The 22,672-nt window shown below is 39.2% G+C and overlaps 1 protein-coding gene and 1 pseudogene across 2 annotated transcripts in view; one reads left to right on the forward strand and one right to left on the reverse strand.

Moving 5' to 3' along the window:
- AHCYL2 (adenosylhomocysteinase like 2) overlaps positions 1 to 22,672 on the forward strand; it is a 134,119-nt gene that overhangs the window by 8,506 nt on the left and 102,941 nt on the right. The gene's annotated exons all lie outside the window — the stretch shown is intronic.
- On the reverse strand, positions 9,254 to 15,841 carry LOC118714508 (annotated as a pseudogene).

The raw sequence follows: 22,672 nt of genomic DNA on the forward strand, positions 1-22,672 counted from the left end.
GGACCTCCTCATCTTGGGCAGATTTATGTGTGTTTGTTAGTGCCACGGGGATCTAAGCATGGAACTTTGCTTGACCAGCAATCTAGGTTCACAGCTCCTAAAAAATAAGAAGAGACTGACTTTTTATCTAAGCATGATGAGTACATCAAACAGAAAATGATGCCCAGGAACAAGTGGTTCCAGAAACAGGAATTCAAATAAAAACTGGCTTTGTAGCATTCACTGTTCTGCAGATCCAATGGCAACCAGTCTAGTTTCTTTCATTTTCTGGCTCAGTTGAAAGTACATTAGAGAATAGCCTTGTCCCTTCTCAAAATAACTATGGAGAACACTACTCAAGTCCCATAAAAATCTGAGTTTTAAGCATTATCTATTGGGTGCGTGTCTCTCTCTCTCTCTCTCTCTCTCTCTCTCTCTCTCTCTCTCTCTCTCTCTCTCTCTCTCTCTCTCTCTCTTTCAGCTTCTCTATGTTTTTGTGAGAGGGATGGGCCTCAGAGTATATATAGGTCTGTGTGGGGTATCTCTGTGGGTACACATAGAAGACTCTGTGGAGTGGAGATGTATGGGTTCTGTGTGTGTGTGTGTGTCTGTCTTTGTGTATGGGAAGGATCTTGGTAGAGGTCTTTAGGAGTTCTGTTGCATGTGGGGAATCACTGTGTATTTGTCTTTGTACATCTGTGCCTGTCTTTGTTTTTCTTAAATATGTTTTTATTGAATTAGAGAGAGAGGCAGGGAGAAGATAGAAACATCAATGAGAAAGAAACATCAACATTAAAGAGATGCCCCGTCTAGAGACTGAGCCAGATACTGGGGCATGTGCCCTGCTAGGAAACTGGTGACCTCCTGGTCGATGCTCAGCCACTGAGTGATACCAGCTGGGCTATCTATGTTTCTATGTCTCTGTGTCCATCAAGTATTTTATTACAACTCTTATGGTAAGTTTTCCTGTTGTTAATCCTCACTGAGGATATTTTTTCCATTGATTGGTTGCCTCCCACATGTGTCTCATACTGGGTTGGGATGGAACCTGCAACCCAGGTACATGTCCTTGACCAGAAATCAAACCTGAGCCCCTTGGTGTGCTGGCTGACACTCTAAGCACAGAGCCACATTAGTCATGACTTAATGATAAATTTCTAACCTTCCACAAAACCCCCAAATGGTTTTCTTGCCTCTCTACTCTGAGTTTTCACAAAGGAGAAACAAAATAATACCACCTACTAAGCCAACATTATTTAACAATAAGTAAAAATGTTTTTCCATAGCAGCTACACTATTTTACATTTCTCCTAACAATGTACATGTCTTCTAATCCTCAGCAACACTTGTTACTAATTAATTAATTATGGTAGCCATCTTAATGGGTATGAAAAACTTCCCCCAGAAGTTTCCTTTGCCCATTTGCAGTCAGTCCCTGCTCCCATTCTCTGCCCCCAGTAGTCAATGATTTGCTTTTTTTTCACTATAGATTTGCTTTTTTTCTGGAAATTTTATGTAAATGAATTATGCAATATATAGTCTTTTGTGTCAGAGTTGTTCACTTATCACAGTGATTTTCAACCTGTGTGCTCACAAGAATTTTTAAAACATGCAATACCTGACTATGTAGTCAGGGCCACTGACTTCTTTTCCCTTAGATTGTCAAATAAAAAAATGGCAATAGCTACCCAGCCAGTGTGGATCAGAGGTTGAGTATTGGACTATGTGTCAAGAGGTCACCAGTTGGATTCTCAGTCAGGGCACATGCCCAAGTTTTAGGCTCGATCCCCAGAGGGGCCATGATGTTTCTCTCTCATTGACGTTTCCATTTTTCTCTCCCTGCCTCTTTCTCTAAATTCGATAAAAACGTATTTTTAAAAATGATAGCAGCCAACACAACAATGGCCACCCAGTGTGAATGAATCAGAATTATACCTATTTTTTTTTTTGGGTCTGATTGGTAAAATAAATAAATATATATATATATATATATATATATATATATATATATATATATATATATATATATATTTTTTTTTTGGAGTTTATTCCTAAATCTTTTTCTTTGAAGAAGAGTCAGCATTTGTTAGATCTTAATAAGTCCATTCTGATTTTGGCAGTTCATTTGGGTGGTATTGAATAAAGAATTCATAGTTGACTTTTGAGACCTTGTCTCCATTTTCTCTCTGCTTTGTTGGCTAAGACTTTGCTAACATGGAGGACTGTTAGAACTTGCTCTTTAGGAGTTGAGCTGAATTTTTTTTTGGCTCTCAGCCTTATTCTCTGTCCTTGTGCTTCAGTGACCTTATTAGTCCATAATTTATTCATTTGTTTTTCTCTTACTGCTTGATAAGTAGGGGAAGAAAAATACTTTTTCCTGCTACTCTCCTAGGATTGCTGAGTAGGGTCCTGTAAATAGAAATAGAAAGTGCATATCTTCTTAGTAAAATGGCAATTTATTCCTAAATCTTTTTCTTTGAAGAAGAGTCAGCATTTGTTAGTTGTGATTTGTAGATTTATTCAATACAAGTTTTATGTAACAAGGGAGCCTTCATAAGGAAATGAAGACTAAAGAAATGGTTATACTTGGGTGTTTTTATACTAGGTTTGAAGAGGAGTGGAAAGTCATGAGAAAATGTGTTAGGACAAAATGGTATGAGCTAAGGGTAGTAAACTGGGGAGAACTTAGCCAGCCTATTCCTTAGGATTCCTCTTCTTAGGTCCCTTAGTCTTTAGTGATAAGAATGCTCCTCTCTTCCACATGTAAGGAGAACACCTTTCACATGAGGATCTTATGATCTGCTTCAGGGGAAAAGAGGAGGTCAGAGAGTTCTTTGTGCCCTTGTCATTTTTTAAATTCCTGTAGCTTAAAATAGTCAATATGCCAGTGCACCATATTTTGGGTTAGGTATTCTGAACCACATAATTTTCTCATTCAAAACTTTCCCCTAGGAAGTTTCACAGTCCAGAAACTGAGTTGATAGATTGTTCCATAATCCATTGAGCTAATGTCTCAGTCCTGGGAATATGTCAACCTCATTAAACAGTTGTGTCTCAGGAGGCAGAGGGAGTAGGGCACACACCTGATTAGGCCTCTAGCTGGTGTGAGCGATCAGGCATTTAATGAAGGACATTTCTATAAAAACAAAAGTTAATGGTTAGTACAAACTATAAACACAGTTTTGTTTTGTTTTGTTTTGTTTTTAGTCCAAAGAGCAGTCAGTCAAGATTTCTAGATGTTAGGCTCAAAGCATCTTTTTTAAATAGTGGAGGAAGGATAGGCAGTGGCAATCTAAGGAATTTTCTGGTTTTCAGTTTGAATGTCTCTGGTGATGGCATTGGCTGTTCCAGTCAACTTTTTAGTGGCCCACATAGCAGCAGACACAAAATTGTCCATGCCTGATCTGTTGTGATTTCCTCGAAGTTTATGTCAAATTTCTCTGTTTAGCTTTCAGAGTTTTAGGAAAAGGGCAGTTTTAGTTGTTAGTGAAACCAAGTTAGGAGGGAGGGGGAAATTGGGAATGTTAGTTTGTAGAGTGGTAGCCAAATATTTGAGGAAACTAGAATTGAGAACCCACAGGTCTATACTAGGGTTTTCCATTGAAACCTAAGAATTTCTCTCTGTAGTCATCCCCCTTGTTGAGCAAAGATAACCAGAGTAAGGTTGACCTAATTATTTACATAAGTGCACCAAGAATGATAACTGACCACACAGGCCTTTTAAAGTTTGCTTAATTTTATTTATTTTTAAATATTTCTATACATTTTTAAAGAGAGTAGAAGGGAGAGAAAGAAACATTGATGAGAGAGAAACATCAATTGTCTGGCTTCTGCACACCCCCTATCAAGCTGGACATTTGTCCTGACTGGACTTGAACTAGCACCTTTTGGTGCACAAGACCATGCCCAATCAACTGAACTACACTAGCCCTGGCAAGGAGAACAGATTCTTATTTCTATTGAGCTTATTAAAATAACTATATTGCTGTCCTGGCCAGTTGGTTAGAGCATACACCAAAAGGTTGCAGGTTTGATTCCTGGACAGAGCGCAAATGGGAGGCAACTGATCGATGTTTCTCTCTCTCTTTCTGTGCCACACTCCCTCCCCACTCTCCTTTTTTTCTCACCTCTCCCCTCCCCCCTTCCTCTCTCTAAGCATATCTTCAGGTGAGGATGAAATAAAATAAATACATGCCCATGAAAATAAGAACACTTAAGAGCTCCCAGATTTTGGAGGGATCAGACAGGGAGAAAAGATAAATGTTTCATTTTTGTCTACTAAGGTATAATCTATTGAATTGCTGTAAGATATAGATAGCTTAAGAGAAAAGAGAAAGGAGTTCCTTATAGAGGAAAATAGAACATTAAAAAACCAAGAACGTTTCAAACAAGAAAGCCATAAAAAAGTCATAATCCGCCGAAGCCAGTTTGGCTAAGTGGTGGAGCGTCGGTCTGCGGACTGGGGGTTCCCAGGTTTGATTCCGGTCAGGGGCATGTGCATTGGTTGCGGGCACATCCCCGCTAGAGGGTGTGCAGGAGGCAGCTGGTCGATGTTTCTCTCTCATTGACGTTTCTAGTTCTCTCTCCCTCTCCCTTCCTCTCTAAAAAATCAATTAAAAAAAAATTTTTTTTTTAAAGTCATAATCCTTCATCAGTTCATTCAGTCTCATAGAATTAATTCTTCTGCTTGATCTTGGGTGGTCAGTTTCAAATATTAACTGAGAAGAATAAGAGTAAAACAAAGACTATCTGTGGATGACAAAAGACCTAAAATGATTGAGATTAAAGATCTGATGAATGCTCGTTTGATAAGAAAATTTGGTTATTTCTATGGCACACAGGATTTTAACACATAATAGTCAAATAATGAAGGTATTGACAAATTTCTGTGAACTTCATACAGTTTCTGGAATACATATATTAACATTCTCCCATAAAAAATATAACCCTGTTTATTTGACAGTTTTTCCCATGCAATTTATTATACCAAATAAACGGAATTATTACAAACATTTCTTTTTATAAGGTAAAAGAACAAATCCTTTGATCTTTTCTAATGGCCCTTTGGGAAATCTCAAGTTAGTTTGGCAATTCTAAAGCAACACTGGTTTTATTCAAGAACATCAGTTAAACCAATTAAGACTTATGGATTAAAGCCTACTTTGTAGAATTTACTTACTCTTTTTCTTCAGAATAGTTTCTTAAATACTAACAGAGTTCATGGTAGATCTGTATCTCCATTTGAAGACTGAGAGACTCAGTAGGAGGGCTGTTGGCTTAAAAGAGCAAAGGTGGAGAAACCAAAGTGAGATGGTATATTCATAAAGGTCAAAAAGGTCAAAAAATCTTTTTAAAAATCATTTTAGAATTTGATTTTAGGAAGTTTGTCAAAAATGAACATTTGATTAAATAGGGTCAGAGGTTACTATGGAACAATACTTAATCATTGAACCAAAGTGATAGTAAAAAATTTTAAAGACAAATATAAGAAGTAACATAGCTGCAAAAACAAACAAGACAAAATAACCTTAGCTCCTTCAATACTGGGAAGACTCGGGGTTTTTTAATTTTTATTTTTTAAATAATCAAAGACATGATAGAAACAACATGGAGTATAAGAAATTATTTTGATAAGTTACAGTCTTTGTTTCCTAGCAATATTTTTTTTAGCTTATAAATAAACCCTTTTAATGTTAGCAGTATGAACATATGTAAATTCATTTTCCACAAATCTCCAACATTTTAAAATATCCACAGTTCATCTTTCTTATGCTGGAACAATCAATCATTCTACTTTAAGACAAAATTGCTCTTTCCCTTACAAACACATCATTCACCCCTCTATCTTTCCTTCTGAGAAACACATCTTAGGTTTGATCCCCTGTCAGGGGGCAGTTACGTCAGGCAACCCATAGATGTTTCTCTCTCCCTCTAAGCATGTCCTTGGATGAGGATTCAAAAGAAAATACATCTTAGGCCGAAACCGGTTTGGCTCAGTGGTAGAGTGTTGGTCTGCGGACTGAAAGGTCCCGGGTTCGATTCCGGTCAAGGACATGTACATTGGTTGCGGGCACATCCCCGGTAGGGGGTGTGCAAGAGGCAGCTGGTCGATGTTACTCTCTCATTGACGTTTCTAGCTCTCTATCTCTCTCCCTTTCTCTCTGTAAAAAGATCAATAAAATATATTTAAAAAAAAGAAAAAGAAAATACATCTTAGTTTGCAGACTTTGCATATAGAAGTATTTTTTTTTACCTCTTGTTATTCTATTAGTTTCATTTACATATATTCATTATAATTTTTAAATATTATAGTGAGGAAACTAGGAAGTAGATAATGGTGACTTGCCTGTTAGATATTAACATTCTGTAGCAGATTAGCAAATTTTATGAATATACCATCTCACTCTTTTATATAAGTATATGCTGTTTCCTCACAGTATAATTTTTTTTTTAAATATATTTTATTGATTTTGTACGGAGAGGAACGGAGAGAGATAGAGAGCCAGAAACATCGATGCCTCTTGCACACCCCCTACTGGGGATATGCCCGCAACCAAGGTACATGCCCTTGACCGGAATCGAACCCGGGTCCCCTCAGTCCCCAAGCCGACGCTCTATCCATTGAGCCAAACCGGTCTCAGCTCACAGTACAATTTTTCACTGTGTAAAGGACATGTTTAGACAATAACAACAAGAAGAGTGTATAGTATATATTGACATGATGATACTTGGCAATTCTAAAGCAACACTGGTTTTATTCAAGAACATCAGTTAAACCAATTAAGACTTATGGATTAAAGCCTACTTTGTAGAATTTACTTACTCTTTTTCTTCAGAATAGTTTCTTAAATACTAACAGAGTTCATGGTAGATCTGTATCTCCATTTGAAGACTGAGAGACTCAGTAGGAGGGCTGTTGGCTTAAAAGAGCAAAGGTGGAGAAACCAAGATGGCAGCCTAGGTAAGCACCTAAGCTGCCGCCTCTCACAATTTCAAAACAACAACTAAAAGACAGAACGGACATCATCCAAAACCACAGGAAAGCTGGCCGAGTGGGAAATCTACAACTAGAAAGAAGGAGAGAGGCTCATAGATCAGATTGGGAGCTGCAAAGCGCTGAGGTAGGGAGACGCAGCCGCAGAGAGGAAGGGCAGCCGAGTGCCTGGCTGGCGGGAGGGAAGGGAAGTCCCCAATTGCACTGAACCCCAACCCCGGCCAAATCTCCATAAACCCAGGCTCATACAGGTGGAGTCTGGACTGTAGAGAAAGGCACCTGGAGACTGAGAGATTGGGAGACTGGGGGAGCCGGGAGCCACAGCAGGCAGGGTCTACAGTTGCGCTCGAGTGAGTGCAGGCAGAGAGGTCTGACTGCAGAGGTTGCCACGGCCTATCCATAGCGGAAAGAGTCAGAAGCTCCAGACTACAGAGACCCAACCCAATTCTGAGCAAGCCCCTGGGGCACCCATACTCTTGCACGGGGAATCTGGACGGTCAGGCGGAAACTCAGGCGAGCGCACAAGGGCAGGGCTGGTAAGAAGCCAAGATTGTCACCTCAGCCCTGAGACTTCACCCCATCCAAGCTGAGCATAGAATCTTTTGCAATTTTGCAAGTCTGATCCTATAAGACTTTCCAATACAGAAGGTATCCTGGAGTAGACAGCTGATACTCACATCCAATGGGCCTGGAGGTCAATTCCTCCCAGTGATACCAACAACAATCAAGACTTAACTACAACAAGCCTGTTCATGCAGTCCACAAAGGGGAGCACCAAAGTGTCTACCTCAGGTAACTGGGGAGGCTGACCCATTGGGCCATATAGGTCACCAAACACACAAAGCCATCCTACCAACTCTGGGAAGCAGCAAAAATGCCGAGACAAGGAAATGGATCTCAAACAAAAGAGATAGAGGAGAACAAAAGACTGGATATAGAGTTCAAAATCACGGTTATAAGGTTTTTCAAGAATTTCCTAGAAAAGGCCAATAAATTTAATGAGACCCAACTAGAAATTGAACATAAACTGACTGAAATAAAAAATATTATACAGAGATCCAACAGCAGACTGGAGGAACACAGAATCAAGTCAAAGATTTGGAATACAAAGAGCCAAAGGACACTCCTCTGGAGAAGCAAGAAGAAAAGAGAATCCAGAAAGTCGAAGATAGTGTAAGGAGCCTCTGGGACAACTTTAAGCATACCAACATCAGAATTATGGGGGTGCCAGAAGAAGAGAGAGTACAAGATACTGAAAACCTATTTGAAGAAATAATGTCAGAAAACTTCACCCACCTGGTGAAAGAAATAGTTTTACAATACAGGAAGTGCACAGAACCCCAAACAAGAGGAATCCAAAGAGGACCAGACCAAGACACATTATAATTAAAATACCAAAGGCAAAAGACAAAGAGAGAATCTTACAAGCAGCAAGAGAAAAGCAGTTGGTTACCTATAAAGGAGCACCCATACAGCTGATTTCTCAGCAGAAACTATGCAGGCCAGAAGGGAATGGCAAGAAATATTTGAAGTGATGAATAACAAGAACCTACAACCAAGATTACTATATTGAGCAAAGTTATCATTCAGAATTGAAGGGCAGATAAAGAGCTTCACAGATAAGAAAAAGCTAAAGGTGTTCACCACCACCAAACCAGTATTATATTAAATGCTGAAAGGTATTCTTTAAGAAGAGGAAGAAGAAGAAAAAAGATAAACATTATGATCAACAAATACATATATATCAACAAGTGAATCTAAAAATCAAGTGAATGAAAAATCTGAGGAACAGAATAAACTGGTGGATATAATAGAATCAGGGGCAAAGAAAGGGAGTGGATTGATAATTATCAGGGGGAAAGAGGTGTGGGGGTGCAGGAAAAGACTGGATTAAAATTGTACACCTATGGATGAGGACAATGGTGGGGAGGAGGTAAGGGTAGAGGGTGGGGCGGGGACCAGGTGGAAGGGAGCTATGGGGGAAGAAACAATTGTAACTGAGCAATAAAGATTAAAAAACAAAAAAAAGGGCAAAGGTGATGGTATTTTTGGGACTCAGACTCCTGAAGCTTCTGTCCTAATCTAGGGAAGAAAAGGAAGGACATCCTAGGAAGGTTGGGTTTTTGCCAAGACATAATAGAGCATTAAAGAATACTCTCTTTAGAGCAATTATAAATATGAATCAGTTCTTACAATAGCACTGTGGTAAGCAATTATAGTTTACTAATGGAAAAGCCAAAAAGAAATTCATTTAATGTTTGTTAAATGCCATTAAGCACTCTAGTGCTTGTCCAAGGCTCCAGAGCAGACAGCTGTAAATGGAAAAAACAAATGCTGCATTTTTCCAACACAGTATCTCAGTTCTCTATCTATAAATATAGATAGTTCTAGAGCTATAAGTAGTAGATATTAGAATGCAAGTGTTTAAAAATATACACTTGTTTAGGTTTCTGTATTTCATGAAATTTCATAGGAGTAAATAGTCAGATTTAAGAAACAAACTTAGTTTATAGTTTGTTTACATTTCTGCTTAAATATGCTTTGAGCAGATCAAGCAAAAGGTAAAAAATTGAACTTGAATTCATGTTCTATAAAATTTCAACAAAATGCTTATTTGACTAAATCATAATACAATCACTTGGTTAAAGTATTATAGAATAAAAACTCAGATTTCTATCATGTGTTTGAAATGTTAGTATAACATTTAAATGAAGATGTCTTACAGATAGAACTGGAGTCAGACTGGAAATTAGAGGAGGAAGTCAATAAATAATTTGAAAAGTTATTATAAAGTTCTTGATTAAAATGGTAGCTATATAAAATCACATGTATATGGACAGGTAATTTTCTACACAGGATCCAGAAACACACAAAGGATTAAAGATATTCTCTTCAATAAATGGTGCTGGGAAAACTGAAAAGCCACCACATGCCAATGAATGAAACTGGATTACAGTTTGCCCCCATGTGCAAAAATTAATTCAAAATTGAAAAAAAGACCTAAATATAAGGCCTGAAAAATAAGTTACATGGAAGAAAATATAGGTACCAAACTTACGGACCTTGGTCATAGAGAACATTTTATGAACTTGACCCCAAAGGCAAGGGAAGTAAGGCAAACATAAATGAATATGACTGTATCAAATTAAAAAGCTTCTACACAGTAAAAGAAATTGACAACAAAACAAAGAGGCAGCCGACCAGATGGAAGATGATATTAGCAAACAGCAGCTCTGACAAAGCTTTAATTTCCAAAATATATAAAGAACTCATAAAACTCAACACCAAACAACCCAATCAAAAAGTGGGCAGAGGACCTGAAAATACACCTCCCCCAAGAAAATATATGAACAGCCAATAGATACATGAAAAGATGTTCAACTTCACTGGCAATTAGGGAAATGCAAATCAAAACTACACTGAGACACCATCTTATACCTATTAAGGGTGACCATTATCAATAAGACAGGTAATAACAAGTGTTGGAGAGGTTGTGGGAACCGGGAACCCTCATTCACTGCTGGTGGGAACAAACACAATGGAAAGCAGTCTGGCAATTCCTCAAAAAATTAAGACTAGAGCTACCATACCCTGCAATTCCTCTCCTGGGTATATACCCAAAAAACTCCAAATCCTGTATTGGCAAAGATATATGTTCATTGCAGCATTATTCACGGTGGCCAAGATATGGAAACAACCAAAATGTCCTGTGATAGAGGACTGGATAAATATGTGGCACATATATTCAACAGAATACTACTCAGCCATAAGAAAGGATGAAATAGCACTATTTACAACAACTTGGATGGACCTCGAGAACATTTTGCTAAGTGAAATAAGTCAGAAAAAGCTAAGAACTATATGATTTCAGTCATACAGGATATAAAACTGAAACTTGTGAACACAAATAGCAATGTGGTATTTGCCAGAGGAAAGGGGGTGGGTAGAGAAGGGAGTCCTAATGTAAGGTGACAGTAGAAGATTTGACTTGGGGTGGTGGACACACGGTACAATATACAGATCTTGTAACGTAGTAACCCATACCTGAAACCTATTCTATCTAATAAAAGAGTAATATGCAAATTGATTATCACTCCAACACACAAGATGGCTGCCCCCATTAGGTCAAAGATGGCTGCCCCCGTCTGGACACAAGATGGTCGCCACAAGATGGCCAGAAGGGGAGGACAGTTGGGAGGGACCAGGCCTGCAAGAGAGGTCAACTGTGGGGGACCAGGCCTGCAGGGGAGAGCAGTTGGGGGTGAGGGGGGAACAGGCTTTCAGGGGAGGGCAGTTAGAATAGAAGTGACCAGGCCCTGCAGGGGAGGGCAGTTAGGAGTGACCAAGCCTGCAGGGGAGGGCAGTTAGGAATAACCAGGCCTTCAGGGGAGGGCAGTAAGGGGTGACCAGGCCTGCAGGGGAGGGCAATTAAGGGCAATCAGGCTGACAGGGGAGCAGTCCATCAATCAGACTGGCAGGGGAGTGGTTAGGGGGGTGATCAGGCTGTCAGGTAGAAGCAGTTAGGAGCAATCAGAAAGGCAGGCAGATGAGAATTGGGAGCCAGCAGTCCTGGATTGTGAGAGGGATGTCTGACTGCCCGTTTAGGCCTGATCCCTGTAAAATCGGACCTAAACGGGCAGTCGGACATCCCTCGAGGGGTCCCAGATTGGAGAGGGTGCAGGCTGGGCTGAGGGACACCCCCTCCCACCCACCCCTGTGCACAAATTCTGTGCACTGGGCCTCTAGTATGTTCATATTGACCAATGTCACCCCAATCAATTTGATAAATATTTAAAAAATCATCCAAGGGAGGGATAGTAAGGATTTGGACTAGACTGGTGGTAATGTGAAAATAAAATAAGTTATACTAATAGTTAACATATCATATAGCAGGCACTTTTCTATACAAAAGGGTAGCATAACACTACACCATTTTGCATCTTACTTTTTCCCCACTTAACTGTATCTTGGAGCTGCTCTGTTGTTTTTAAAGTCTATATAATATTCCATTATATGGATGTACCATAATTTATGTGCAGTAACTGCTTGGCTATTTATGGTTGTTTAAGTTTTTCCCCCAATATTTTGCCATACAAACAGTGCTGTAACGATCTTTGTATAGATATGTTGAACATGTATTTGAATGTCCATAGAATAAATTCTTACAACTGGAATTTCTTGTTCAAAATTTTATGAATATTGCCAAATACGATAGAGGTTATACCTGTTACCACTTTCAGCTAGTAATGTGAATAAACTTTTTCTTAAATAGAACCTATTCTCCAAACTGAATCTTCAAGAAGACAAAAGAATTTTTGTTGTGCTATTCTTTGTATTGTGCTGTTCTAATAGAAGAGGAGTAGGTAACTTCTTTTGCCTTGAGATGATTATCTTGAGCCACTCAGGGAAACCCATAGGTCTCCAGAGTATAGATTGAAAAATGATTATTATCTGATTATCATCTAATTCCCCTTATTTTTTTGTAGAAGAGTTCCAAAGAGATGGAGCTATTCCTCCAAGGCCTCCCAAAAAAGGATAAGAATGGCTATAAATGTATGCAGAAAGAATTTCTTTCTTTCTTTCTTTTTTTTTTTCTTTTTCTTTTCTTAATCCTCACCTGAGGATGTTGTTTCCCCATTGATTTTTAGAGAATGGAAGGAAGGGAAGGAGGCGAATAGAGAGAGAGTCACATCAATTGGTTGCCTCCTGCATGTGTCTGGCTGGGGCCAGGGATCAAATTGGCAACCCAGGTATGTGCCCTTGACCTGGATTGAACCCAAGACTCCTTGGTGCGAGGGCCAATGCTTCAACCACTGAGCAATACTGGCCAAGGCGCGGAATGAATATCTTAATGCCCTTTGTAATAGGTACACTTCAATGACCTCGAGAATCAAACTTTTTAAAAATAACATTTGCTGTTTGATTTTGTTTTCATAATGCATGGTTAGTAGAGGCCCTGGCAGCCTAAGACATTGTTGGAGTGAAATAGGGAACTTGATGGCCAGGGAAAAGCAAGGGAGGAACTCCTTGCCTTCACATTTCTGATGAGGTGACAGCTGATATGAAAAACAAAAGGGACAAAGACTAGCTAAAAAGGATGAGGTGATATAGGAGAAAAAAATCTGAGAAAAAGTGCCCAGTGCCTGGTAGGTGGCTATTCAGTTATAGTATTATAGTTCTTGTTGGAGGAAGAGTAAACTGGGGGGTAAGAGGGAGGTAGTACTTAATTATATTATACATTAGGTACACCCCTTGATCCAGCAGTTCTTTTCCTAGGTATTTACACTGAGTGGCCTGATTATTATGATCCCTGAACGCATAATAATCTGGGCATTCAGTTTATATCCTATATAATAAAAGGCTAATATGCAAATTGTCCCCTCAATCAGGAGTTCGACCAGCAGGCAGGCTGGCCAACCGCCCATGTCCCCTCCCCCTGGCCAGGCTGGCTGGACTCCACTCATGCATGAATTCATACACCGTGCCTCTAATACACACACACACACACACACACACACACACACACACACACACTCTGAATGGCCAGATTATTATGTGTTCAGAGATAATAATAATCTGGCCACTCAGTGTATAGTTGACAGAAATTTTTATATGAGTCCATAGCAATGTTATTTGTACTTGTGGAAAACAATCTGGTTGTCTATACACTTTACCCAACTATCTCAGGTAAATTGTGATAGATTTATATTATATTGCTACTATGTAGCAGTTTGAAACAATGGACTAGATTGCACATGGCACCATGATGGATCTTAATAACAGTGCTGATTAAAAACAGAAAGAAGCAGAATGAGATATGTAACATGATATTTATGTACATTTTAAAGTATATTTAAAACACATTGTACACTACAAAAAAACATTAAACATATTACAGTGATGGCTTAAATTGAGAAATGATGGGAGTGGGGATAAAAGAATGAAAATAGGTAAATGTGAAACTTTATTTCTCCACTGAGGTGATCTTAAAGCATGAGGGGGAGGACATCTACAGACCAGTATCCCTATATCTCCCATTGTTGCTACCTGTGGGAGTAAAAATTCTGGAAATTTTTTTTTTTTAATCTACACTAATAAAAGAGAAATATGCAAATTGACCATACATCTGAAGCAAGACCACTAACCAATCAGGAATTAGTATGCAAATAAACCCAACAAAGATGGCAAGTTAATTTGCATACACAGGCACGGAACAGCAGGGTGGGCATTATGCTTGCTATGAGGAAGAGGGTAGGGTCAGAGGGAGCTACAGGAGCAGCGCTCTGGCCAGACCAAACACTGAAGGCGATGGCCAGAGCAAAGACCTGGGTCCCAGGTGTCAGAGGAAAACCAGTGCAGGCAGCCAAGGGAAGGAAGGCCTATTCTTGCATGAATCTTCGTGCAATGGGCCTCTACTCTAACTATAAATAGAATGTTTGTTATTCATGCTTCTGAAAGCTTGCTCTTTATTTTATTATTATTTTTTTTTTACCTTTTTAAGTCTATTTTTGTTACAGAATGTTTTGTTTGGTGGTTGCTTTTATACAGAATATACTAGCCTCATTGTTTATGTCTGGTTTATGTACTAGTATAGCCAGCACTATATGTTTTCATTCTTAGAAGATGATAATGATGAGTAATATAATAGACTTTTCTTTTTTTATTATTATTTTTCTTTTTTTCTTTTTTTGGTTGGGCACAATAAACTTTATTGATGGTGCATAACAAAGTAAGGCTCCCTACTCCCCTCCCCTTCTTCAGGGGCTCTGGGATGGAAACAGTGGTCAGGAGATTCTCAGTGTGTCCGGGGACTGATCTGGGTCAGGACTCCCCAGCAGCGAGGGCCTCTCTTTCTCTCGCTGGGGCTGGCGATTCAGGGGGGCCATGTGGACCGTGAGGTCCACCACCCTGTTGCTGTAGCCAAATTCATTGTCAGACCAGGAAACGAGCTTGACAAAGTGGTCATTGAGGGCAATGCCAGCCCCAGCATCAAAGGTGGAGGAGTGGGTATCACTGTTAAAGTCACAGGAGACAACCTTGTCCTCACTATAGCCCAGGATATCTTGAGGGGGCCCTCTGATGCTTGCTTCATTACCTTCTTGATATCATCGTATTTGGCAGCTTTCTCCAGCAGCAGGTCAGATCCACAACCGACACATTGGGGGTAGGGACACGGAAGGCCATGCCAGTAAGCTTCCCAGTCAGCTCAGGGATGACCTTGCAGCGCCAGTGGAAGCAGGGATGATGTTCTGGGCAGCCCCTTGGCCATCATGCCACAGCTTCCCAGAGGGGCCATCCATGGTCTTTTGGGTGGTGGTGATGGCATTGTCTGTGGTCATGAGTCCCTCCACGATGCCAAAGTTGTCATGGATGACCTTGGCCAGAGGGGCCAAGCAGTTGGTGGTGCAAGAGGCATTGCTGACAGTCTTGAGGGAGTTGTCATACTTGTCATGGTTCACACCCATCACAAACGGGGGCATCCGCAGAAGGGGCAGAGATGATGACCCTCTTGGCTCCACCCTTCAAGTGAGCCCCAGCCTTCTCCATGGTAGTGAAGACACCAGGGGACTCCACAACATACTCAGCACCAGCATCACCCCATTTGATGTTGGTGGGATCTCGCTCCTGGAAGATGGAGATGGACTTTCCATTGATGACAAGTTTCCCGTTCTCAGCCTTGATGGTGCCTTTGAACTTGCCATGGGTAGAATCAAACTAGAACATATAGAACATGTAGTTGAGGTCAATGAAAGGGTCATTGATGGCAATAATATCCACTTAGCCAGAGTTAAAAGCAGCCCTGGTGACCAGGCGCCTAATGTGGGCAAATCCTTTCACTCTGACCTTCACCATCTGTGTCTCAGGGTTTTAGCTGTTGGCACAGCGCAGGAGAGGCTGTCGGACGAACAGGAGGAGCAGAGAGCCTGTAAGACTTTTCAGTGTCCTTTTATAGATATAATGTCCCTTTTTTTTTTTTTTTTAATTAGAGTAAGGGGAAATATACTTGGAATGAAGTAATAATTGTTTTGAGCCATTACCCTTTATAAAATTTATGTTATTTAACTTGCTTCTCTTATAAGAATCTCTGTTGGGCAGATAAAAATACTGACTCCTAGAGATTTCCCTGAGGTAGTGTAAGATCTTGGGTAGAACAGAGTATAGGAAACAAATAACTCCTATCTTGATGCAGTCTTTGTTACTAGAACTAATTAATCTTTTTTTAGATCAATTTTTTAGTAGCCTAAATTTTGAGTTATCTTTAATTGAGGTTTTTGATTGTTAACTATACCACCCAGGTGGTGCTTCAGATTAGCTACTGGAGAAAGGAGCTGTAATGCAATTAAAGTAACCTTGGCAACCATTATAATGTAAATGAGTCTCACTGGTAAGGAAATGGAGAGTGTGGGCACTTGTTAGGGCCCACAACTAGAGCTGACTAGCATTTTGCTATTTTACAGACCTAGTGTAGCTGCTTCTTGGACACCATCGAGGTCTGTGCTACTCTAGTCTTCTTTTAGTTTGTTCAGAAGCTAACACCACATTTTATTTATTTTTTAATATATTGTATTGATTTTTCACAGAGAGGAAGAGAGAGGGATAGAGAGTTAGAGACATCAATGAGAGAGGAACGTCGGTCAGCTGCCTCCTGCACCCCCCCCCCCCCAGTGGGGATGTGCCCGTAGCCAAAGTACATGCCCTTGACCGGAATCGAACCCGGGACCTTCTAGTCTGCAGGCCGATGCTCTATCCACTGAGCCAAACCAGTTTCGGCTTAACACCACATTTTAATTTGTGTATAAAACAAAACTAATCTCCAGACGTGCTTATCATCTTCATACACATAATGGCCTCTTTCATCTTTACTAACATTACTTTTTTCTCACTGCCTTTTGGCACTGACATGGCTGCAGCCTTGCCTCAAATCTCTGATGCACAAAGAAAACCACGTAGGTTTCCGGAGAAACACTGTGGTGTGTGCTTAGTATAACCTGTTGGCCAAGATTTAGCTTATGGTAGAACGGATAGTGCCTCTGCTACTCTTTAAGCAGCATGAAAGAGACAAATTCTTGGTTTCAATTTTTAATTTTTTGTTTTAATTTTTAAGCTTTTAACAATAGATGTTTCCATATGCTTTAGAGTTTGAATGGAGGCTTACTCTTTGTGGATTTAGCAATTGGATAACTGGAGGGGAATAATAAGAGTGAAACCAAATTTGGGCTGTGTACGGTACTTGTTTTTTACCTTCCTAATGAGTTAAGTGATTTTAACAAAGAGCTTGTGAATGAAAAGCTTAAGGTTCTTATCCAGGGTTAACCATTGTCATGTTGTTAGTGCTAAACAAATAGCTTTCATCATCTTCAATTTTCTCTTTGAGAAAACAATGACTTATTTTATTTTTTCTTTATTGATTAAGGTATTACATGTGTCCTTATCCCCCCATTGCTCCCCACCCACTCCCACTTACGCCCTCAACCCCTTAGTGTCTGTGTCCATGGGTTATGCTTATATTGTTGTGGGCGACCCGCGAATGACGACCAGTTTACAAGTCCTTTGGTTGATCTCTCCCCCTTTCTCCAACTCTCTCCTGCCTTCCCTTTGAGGTTTGATGGTCTGATCGATGCTTCTCTGTCTCTGGATCTGTTTTTGTTCATTAGTTTATGTTTATTATATTCCACTGATGAGTGAGATTATGTGATATTTATCTTTCTCTGACTGACTTCTTTTGCTTAGCATAATGCTCTCCAGGTCTATCCATGCTGTTGCAAATGGTAGGAGTTCTTTCCTTTTTACCTCAGTGTAGTATTCCATTGTGTAGATGTACCACAGTTTTCTATCCACTCATTTGCTGATGGGCACTTAGGCTATTTCCAACTCTTAGCTATGGCAAATAGTGTTGCTATGAACATTGGGGTACATATATCCTTTCTGATTGGTGTTTTTAGTTTCTTGGGATATATTCCTAGAAGTGGGATCACTGAGTACAATGACTTTCTATTATGGGAAAATATTTACAAAAGAGACTAAAATACCAATATTTGTATGGCCAAGAATATCATCTAAGAAAGAAATTCTGAATTTTAGGGTAATATGTCTCAGATATCCTAAATAGCTTGCTCATTTAAGGCTTTTAAATGTTTTTACTTTTGTTTTTAAGTTTTCTTCCTCCAAACTTATTACTCATTTGTTGAGTTGTCATTCAGATCATGACAAATGATCTATATGACAAATGTCTTTGTTGGCTTAGTCATCAACAAGGGGTTGGTCTTGAGCATTTATTATATGCAAAACTTGGAACTTGCTGAAACCGGTTTGGCTCAGTGGATAGAGCGTCGGTCTGCAGACTGAAAGGTCCCACGTTCGATTTTGGTTAAGGGCATGTACATTGGTTGCGGGCACATCCCCAGTAGGGGGTGTGCAGGAGGCAGCTGGTTGATGTTTCTCTCTCATCGATGTTTCTCGCTCTCTATCTCTCTCTCTTCCTTTCTGTGAAAAATCAATAAAATATATTAAAAACAAAAAACAAAAAACTTGGAACTGTGTGCATGGGAAATAAGTATAAAATGTATAAAATTGTAATTTCTGCTCTTCAATATAACAATTGTTCAAATACTTACAAACACAGCTCTGAATGTTACTTTTCCTACCTCAGATCTTTGCTCTGTGGAAATCATTTCTGATTCTCTTAGTTGTTCATATGACTTAGTTTGCTCACCCCATTACCACCAACATGGTTGTCTTCTTCTGGATTTATTATATGTGATTAGTGTTACTTGTAAGAGGTCATATGCCAAATTATAATTCTCAAGAGTTGCCTGATCTGTAGCAATTTTCTTCTTTATTCAGGTCACTGTACTGTTATTTTATTACCTGAATTTATGCATTTTAGTTTTATTTAAATTTTTTATTTATTGATTGATTTTAGAGAAAGAGGAAAGGGGATAGAGAGAGAGAAACATTGATTTGTTTTCCCATTTATTTATGCATTTATTCGTTGCTTCTTATTTGTGCCCTGACCTCTAGCTATCCGGCCAGGGCTAGTAAATTTATGCAAGTTTCTTAAGCTGACACTACACTGAAGGATTGTCTTTACCTTACAGCCAACTAAATTCTCAACTAATCAGCTAATATTAAAATTAATTTCTTACTAGTAGTATACTTTTTTTAAAGAAAATTTTTATTTATTGATATTTAGAGAGAGAAAGAGGGAGAGAGATTTGTTTTATCACTTATTTATGCACTTGTTGCTTGATTGTTGTATGTGCCCTGATTGGTGATCGAACTCATAACCTTGATACATTAGGATGATGCTCTAGCTAACAGAGCTACCAGCCAAGGCAACATTTATTCTTGATAAATTTCATTTTGTATTTTCAGCCCTTTGTTTCTATTTGTTCAGGTATTTTTAAAACTATGTCTTCAATGGTATTATCTAATCTTCTCAGGCTTCTACCACCAACAAAATTTATAAGCTACCATTTAAATCTTCAAGGTGTTGATAATATCTACTAAAGTAAGGCCAAAAATACAGAATCTTGTGACAACATAAGAACCTTATACCTAGATTGATATTAAGTCATTGACTAATAATCTGCAGATGGACCTGGCCAGCTAGTTGAGTTGGTTATAGCATCCTCTGTTATGCCAAGGTTGTGGGTTTGATCTCCTGTCAGGGCACATACAGGAAGCAACAATGAATGTATAAATAAATGAAACAACAAATTGATTTTTATCTCTCTCAAATCAATAAATAAAATTTAAAAAAAATCTAAGGATGTCAACCAATTCTCTATTATCTAACTAGCATAAGATACTATCTCATCTTTCTGTATCCAACTATGCTAGAAAAAGACTCTGTATGTTAGCACTTTTCATAAACATACTGATTCTCTATTATGTGCTAAGCACTGCATTAGATTCTTAGGCTCCAAAAATGAGTAAGACATGTTTTCTCTCAAAGAAGTCACAACCTGGTTGGAGAGATTCACATAAATTTTTGCAGAATAGCAAGATAAAGGCTAATAGAGGATATTAAGAAACCTGTGTATTGAGAAAAGACAACCAATTATGTTTAATGGGCAGGTTTTTATGAGCCTCCACAGAGGAAGTTCTATTTAAGTGGATTTTTAAAGAAAGTGTAGATATTTTGAGTGGATTGGGATAGGATTGGAGGAATAACATTCCTTCCTGTTCTATGAAGAACAGGATGAGCAAATACATGGGAGGTAAAAGCCAACATGGCATGTTAAGAAATTTTAAAATAATCTAGTATGCTTGGAATATAGAATGTAAAATGGAGTCCCAGGAAATGAGGTTGGAAAGAAAAGGATTATACAGAAGGGGCCATTATACTGGGCTAGAATTTGGACTGTCATGGGCACATGAGTATCATTAAAGGGTGTAAGAAAAAACCCACAAAAACTTTTGTTGATTTTTAGAGAGGAGGGAGAGGGAGCGAGGGCTGCTTCCTACACCCCACCTGCCAAGGTCGAGTGCATGTCCCTGTGGGAATTGAACCTGCTACCTTTCAGTACCCAGAATGATGCCCATCCAACTGAGCCACACTAACAGGGCTCATTGAGTGGTTTTAAGCAGGGGATATGATCAAAACCTGACCATTCAGAGTTCTTCCTTAGGATGTACTATTTAAGTCAGACTAGGCTAGGTTATATTGTGATAATAATCTCCCAATTTCAGGGGTTTATAGTAACAAGATTTTATTTTTTGCTCATGCTGCATATCTATCATGTGGCTCTGTTCCAGACCCAGGCTAGAGATGCAGCGCCTATCTGAGACATTCCCCTGGTGCTAGAAGAAAATGAGATATGGTAGAATCTTATCATTGCTCTGAAAGCTTCTGTTCAGAGTGGGATGTCATTTGCTTACATTTCATTGGCTAAAGCATGTCACATTGCCAAGTCTGACATCAATTGGGCAGGGACATCTAAACTTCCACCAGGAAGAGGCAGTGAATATTTTTAATAATAAGGAATCTATTTACATGCATCAAATTTTATTTCTTTAGTTTTGTGATTAACCTGTAGCTATTGGTGGCCATGTTTCTAGTGACTCAAAGTAACCTGAGGGAATGAAGCTAGTAGTGTACAGAGAAATGAGAGGCCAGAAAATGTCCAGGAAGCTTAGTCTTTGTACTCCCTTGTGCTGCCCTGGTTCCTGAAAATTTCCTAAGTGAAGAGTGCCATGATTGGATTTGCATTTTAGGTTACTTTGGATGCAGTATGGAGAATGGAGAGAATGCATCAGATTAGAAGCAGAAAGAACAGTTAGTTCCTTATGAAGAAAGAATGGTGAGTGGAAGAACAAACTAGAGGTTTGTAAAGATGTAGATAGATTTTTTTCCTAGATACTACAGAAGTAAGATCAGGTCCTGATTATTGTGGGGAGGAATGAAAGAGATGGAAGTGAGTTATGGCTGTTCGAGATATTTGGTTGCATAGTAAATAGGAGGTAAAATAGGTGGTGGGAGAAGACATCTTAATATTAGAAATTTTCAATTTGATGTGTCTGTGGAGCATCTAAATGGAGGTAACTAGTAGACAAATCAGATATAGTGGTATGGAGCTCAGAGGATGTTAAAAAGTTATAAAAATGATAATTCATGAAATGTAAAGGTAAAAAATCATGGATAAGAAGGAAAAGGAATAAAAGGAGTGGGTAGGAGATAAAAGTAAAGAATCAGTGAGCTAAAGTCACTGTGAGATTATATTAGGAGTAAACAAGAAAGCTAGAAAAAGAAGTCAGAGAGCAGGATACACAAATTTGTTATTTTGGAGATGGAACAGTTTCTAGTGATAGCATGCTTCCCCGAAAATAAGATATCCTCCGAAAATAAGACCTAGTACATGGAAAGATAAGACATCCCCTGAAAATAAGACCTAGCGCAACTTTGGGAGAAAAAATTAATATAAGACACTGTCTTATTTTCGGGGAAATAGGGTAATAAGATCTGGGTTGTGGCCTTGGTAGTGGTAAACAGAGGTAGAATGGAGAACACCATTTGAAATGAGATGAAGAAACTTAAAGCCAAGGTCTTCATGGGCCACCCATATGCATTGTTGAAATCACCCAGTGTTATAGAAATTCTAGTTATATACACATTATCCAGTTTGTACTTCTTCCTTATTAATATAACCATGGGCAATGTGCACTGGAAAAACTGCATATGACAGTAGCTTCCAATAATAATGCTTTATATGCACATGAGTTTATGTTCTAAAAAAATATGTTCTTTGTTTACATAAATGCATCCTTTTATGTCTTTTACAGCATTTATTGTTTTTAGTGCATTCTGAGTAAGCTATATGCATGATCTACTCAGCTCTACTCAACAGTATTATCTATGTATATAAAAGGCTAAGTGACCATTTGACCATTCGACTGGTAGCTATTAATTGCACTGACCACCAGAGGTCAGATGCTAAACACAAAGGCGTGGAATCATGAAACAGACTGATGAATCTCAGAAGGAAGGGGGAGGTTGGGAAGAGATTAACCAAAGATCTTTTATGCATACTAGAGGCCCAGTGCACGGATTTGTGTCCTGGTGGCATCCCTTCGCCTGGCTTGCAGGGATTGGGCCAAAACTGGCCCAGTGCACAGATTCTTGCACTGGTGGGGTCCTTCAGCCTGGCCTGTGGGGATCAGGCAGTCTCACATCCTTCAAGGGGTCCCGGATTGAGA

Source organism: Pipistrellus kuhlii, unplaced genomic scaffold (assembly GCF_014108245.1).
Source record: "Pipistrellus kuhlii isolate mPipKuh1 unplaced genomic scaffold, mPipKuh1.p scaffold_m20_p_10, whole genome shotgun sequence".
Lineage (NCBI taxonomy): Eukaryota > Metazoa > Chordata > Mammalia > Chiroptera > Vespertilionidae > Pipistrellus > Pipistrellus kuhlii.